The sequence below is a fragment of the Corylus avellana genome, unplaced genomic scaffold (assembly GCF_965113065.1).
Source record: "Corylus avellana unplaced genomic scaffold, dhCorAvel1.hap1.2 HAP1_SCAFFOLD_32, whole genome shotgun sequence".
Classification (NCBI taxonomy): domain Eukaryota; kingdom Viridiplantae; phylum Streptophyta; class Magnoliopsida; order Fagales; family Betulaceae; genus Corylus; species Corylus avellana.
In genome coordinates, this window is record NW_028290483.1 from 115,249 (window position 1) to 120,467 (window position 5,219).

The window sequence follows — 5,219 nt, forward strand, 5'->3', positions numbered from 1 at the left end:
AATTCTGCCATTAGGGGCACACTGATAATTACATAACGCTTTCCACTCCCTAGCCAAAGCCATCAAAAGAGAACCTTTATTAATTTCCTTCACCCTAGTCTCAATGAGACCGCAAAGGGACAGACGATGCTCAGAGATCAATTTCCTGACCTCTCCTTCTTTTAATGGGTCATTAAGGCCCCTGACATTCCAGCAAGCAAAAACCATCGCTGACAAAAGAAAGAGACAACCAGTCAGGGTTACCTTATCCTCCACCTCGAAGAGGGGGAATTATTCTTGTTTTTATTCATCCTGGGTAACTGAGCATGGCCCTTATTGTCCAAAGAGTCAGCAGCTAACCAACCGGCCAAGAGGGTTCAGGTCAGGAGTAGGAGACAGAGGTTCTTCGGTACCCAGGTCTTTGGACGGACCAGCTTGGGTAAGAGGAGCCTCAGAAACCTTATCCGGAGGAGGACGGGGGGGGCCTTAGGGGCGCTGTCCGATGGGAGATTAGGAGGGCCAGGATCCACCTGATCAACCGAAGCAGCATCACCCGAATAAGGGGGGAGAATGTTCTCAGCCATGCATGGAGGGCTACCAGCAGCATCCTCCACTGAAAGCTGGATAGAAGCTGAATCCAAGATTTCAACCAAGACCCCCTTGCCTTTTCTCTTCTTCCTTACATCAGTCCACTCACTCTCAGAGGTGGTGGCTCTATTCTTATGAGGGGCAGCTTGATTACTCTTCTTCAAGCATGCGGAAGCAGAATGGCCAAAAAGACAAGAAGCAGGGCACCGGGCAGGAGACCTTCTGCGCTCTGCAAAAACCGTAGTCCAATCCCCATTCCCACACTGTAAATCAAACTCTTCCACAAAGTCAGAAGACGCATCGATCTCAACACAGATTCTAGCAAAACAAATCCTGCTCTTAGCAGCAGTTAGCCTTCCCCTACAAGCTGTGTGCAGTGGTTTACCAACAGCACTGGCAATCTAACTCAAGCCATTGGGAGTCCAAAACTCCAGGGGCACGCCAAAGAACTTCACCCCAACAAGCAACGGCTTTCTAAAGCTCAATCCCTTGCTTGTTTCTTTCGTACTATGAATCCGAGGAATTTCCCTGACGATACTCCGAAGAAGCACTTTAGAGGGTTCATCTTCAGGTTGTGTTGCCTAAGCCTAAGGAAGACTTGTCGTAAATCTGCCAAGTGGTCGAGCCCTTTACGGCTTTTTACGGCCAGGTCATCCACGTAGCATTCTACGGTTTTATGCAACATCTCTCTGAAGATTTGCGTCATAGCCAGTAGAGTTGTTGCTCCTGCATTCTTTAACCCGAAGGGCATGAAACTATAAGGATAAGGGTGGTCTACGATCAGGCCGAAAGGGGTGCGGAATGAGCAAATCTGTAGAGGTCGTCCGGGTGCATTTTTTTTGATTATACCTTTAGATTTTATTCCGTTCCGTCACCATCCATGAAAGACATGCGCTCGTAGCCGAAAGTCTTATCTAGAATTCTTTCTGTGATAGGCAATGGAAATTCATCTTTAGGACATGCATCATTTAAATTACGGAAGTCTATGCAGACCATATTAGGAAGTCTGCCCGTTCTTTTTAGTGACGGGGACAATATTTGCAAGCCAGTCCGGGTGCTCTTCCTCCCTAATAAAGCCGACGTCGCGAAGCCCTGATCTACGACCACCCTTCATACATTCGAGAGAAGGCTTCCCCTTATCTTTAATAGCATCGCTATCGCTAATCTCGCAATCTTCAAGCAACTCGATTAGGGTAGGCAGTGTGCATTCTTCTCTCGGCTCTAGAACAGGAATCAGGGAAGTTAGCCTTTCTTCTTTCTTTGCCGAAGCAGGGCCCACCGTTATCATGTTGCATGATGAAACCTCTTGGTCTTCATCTGAGGAGTGGTTTTGTTGCTCTCTTGGATTTCAGGTGGTCCGCAAGGGTGACCGGAACCCTTAATTCTTGCTTTGGGGAGTCATCGGGCACTTTTTCCTTCTTCTTAGGCTGCTTCTTACTTCTATTTTTATCATCTTTCACTTCTCTTACGTTCTTTAATTTGAGTTTCGGCTGTTGGGGCATGGCAGTGACTATAGCAGGGATAAAAACCTCCTCGTTTAGGTGGGTGGGCCAAAACTCATTTCAATGAGACTCCGGTCTGCCCGAACTTCGGTGTCCAGAGGATCCATCTCTTCGACGGGTATAGAGACTGGTTGCAGTGCTCCAAACCTTATAGACACCATGTTGGTAGTCGCTTTCTTTTCTTCTTCTCCGAGTGTTAATGCCTTTGTCCGGAGGCCTTCTTGCACCAGCTCTTTAAAGACAAAACACTGTCTTAGTGTATGTCCCACGACCTGTGGTACCGGCAGTAGTTGGAATCATCAACTTTATCGATCTCGGCGGGTCGCTTACACGGAGGTAGAGTCAGCTGACCGTTAGCGATCAACATGTCAAAGATGGCGTCTACCTTAGCACAAGCGCTAAGCGATAATAATACCTTGCTTTCATCGAAATTTCCGACTTTAGAGAGTCGTTCTTTGAGAGAGATTTTCTTTGCCTGCTTCTTTTCATCCCCGTTTTCGTTCTTTTGCGCAGGGGCGTTGGGCTTTTCCTGTCCAGCGACTTGTATCGCCATTGATTCTTTCTTTTTAGTTTTAGAAGACTCGCCTCTTCTGATCGTAGACCACCCTTTAATAAGGCCAACATTTCCAAGATCAGTTCGGATACCCGGCTGCGCTTCTCATCTAGAAAACTTAAGGCTATTGATTCGGCTCGGAGTAGGGAATTCCTTTGCAGCTGGCACATTAATGCTGATTATGAACACATCGGGTCTATACCGTGTAAATGGCTTCCTCCACCTGCAGGTACTTGGCTGATCAACTCGGATGGATCTTTAAAAGATGAGTTAGGTGGTTCGGGTGGCTTAATCCGCGATTACAGAGGAGTACCCTTAGTGGCCGACGCTAGTGCGAGGGAACCTTCTATGGTTATCTTTCATGAGCTTGAGGCTATTGAGAAGGGCCTTAAGATTGCTATTGATTTGCAGCTCAACCGTGTGTTAGTGGCTACCGATTCTATCCAAGCTGTCCACTATATCGCTGATGCCCGAGATGTTCCATTCTTCCCATGGGTATGGGGATGTCTCCACAAGTAGGGTTCATCTATCAATTGTCTCTCGAAGGGGGAGACCTATCGCTACTGTAGAACAACATCTTTAACATCCAAGAAAGCCAGAGACTGATGCTTGCTTCAAGGTCGAACAACTATGATGGCAAGACGGGAGGAGGAGATTGATAGGATTACCTAAAAAAATGGATTCGGTAGGGGATGCATCTCTCAAAGGCAGCTTTTGAAGTCTTATGTTCCGGAAGCAAGAAAACGGATGCGCGCTAGCGCGAAAGCATTAATTGTCTAAAATAGTAAAGGCGTTTTGCAAACAAGTAGAAATTTGTTTATGACAAACTAAAGACGCCTCAAAACTTATTGCAAATGGTTTACTAAGCTGTTTCTAAGAAATGTACTTGTATCTCATACGTAATGGAAACACAGAGACAATGTGATACATGCCTCATCCAACAGCTGCTGCTGACACTTTCCAAGAGTTGATTCAAATTGAAACAGTGAATGCCAAAGCATCAAGTTCACGTAGGATATATAAATACAAGAGTAGTGCCCATCCAAAATGAAAAATACAACAGTAGAGGAATTATTATCGCTTAGCGCTTGTGCTGAGGAATACTTGGCGCCATTTTTTAAGATTGCCTTTTTGGAATATATTAAATCATCTTCTACTAACCTTTTGCAAGCCAACTACAAGGGTAAGCCTTCGACTAATCATTGAATGCCTTATTACGGGTAATTTTTTCACTACAGGAAAATAGAGTTAAAAAAGAAAAATTACCCTTCAATTACTATCAAGGGTCTGTTATCTCAAGCCTTGGGCGCAAGCCCTGCTTTAATTGCCTGAATGGTGGCAACATCAGTCTTGAAAGACTTCGCCAAGATCCCATCATCAATGCCGGTGGTGAAAACTGTATTAGGGATTGACAAAGTTCCAGCATTTGCACTTCCAAATGCTGAAACAGCTATTGCAGAATTCTTTGCATCACTATTGTACTGGTAGTGAATAAGTCCTTTTGGAAAAACAAACAAGTCACCGACTTGGAGCTTCTGAGTAAAGAGCTTGTTTGTCGTGTCAACAAATCCAACTTCAAGGGATCCATCAACGAGAAACAAAAGCTCAGCTGAGCGGGGATGGGTGTGAGGCGGGTTGACGGAGCCAGCTGGGTATTGGAGAACTGCATACGAAACACTCTGGCCATTGAGGGGGCTGGGAACTCAGCCATGCTCGCTTTCAAAACCTTAAAAGTTGTCGGTGGGGCTGCCCGAACTATAGCCCTCATGCCAGTATATGTGAAGAAGTTGCCATCAACGTTGATTTGGTGGGACTATAAAATCTGAGATGATGTCTGCATCCCCAGCAATCGCCATATGGAAAATAGCAAATGCAAGAACTAGTTTGAATATCAATTCGTGCTTACATGTCATAAAGGCCATGGCAGAGAAGCTGAAAGCGAAAAAAAAAGGAGCTTATAGAATATGTTAATGATGTATTGCCTGTTACTTGGGCCTTCAACAGCAGGATGGTAATTGTTAGAGGAAAATAATAGGAAGCAACGCGGCATTTACAAGTTGTGCAGGCCTATGAAACAGGAGGTGCAATTTGAAACTACAATGTCCTTGTTTTAACTAATTTTCTTGCTATTCTCAAGTGGATACCTTTGCCGTAGAATCAAGAAAACCTATTGACATTATTTACTTTTCCATGTTTAGGAAATTGTTGTTCTCCATGTTAACAATAATAATGACGGAAGTTCCAACATCAATGCTTCTTCCAGATGTGTTTCTTAGTTGGAGCTAAATATAAAGAGAATACCAACAATAGCCGGCCAGCAAACATGCAACTTTGGCAATCAGAAACAAAGTTCAACAACTCAACCCTATACTTTTCTAGTGGCAGCCATCAAAACAAAAGCATTACATCTCTTGGACTTCCATCCATTTCTGTACCAGCCAAAATTTTGTTAAATACATTCTTTTCTTTCAAATAGTTGTAATGGGTGATACTAGTGTTTCAGAGATCACGGCAAATAAATATCATAACCCTCAGAAAACTTGAAAGCCGTTGATTGGAACTTCATCACCTTCACTTCAATGTGCAGAACCTTTGAT

The 5,219-nt window shown here is 44.4% G+C and overlaps 1 pseudogene; it reads right to left on the reverse strand.

Annotated features, from left to right (window-relative positions):
- Window positions 1-3,772: 3,772 nt before the first annotated feature.
- LOC148582686 (germin-like protein 9-3) lies at window positions 3,773-4,819 on the reverse strand (annotated as a pseudogene).
- Window positions 4,820-5,219: the final 400 nt, after the last annotated feature.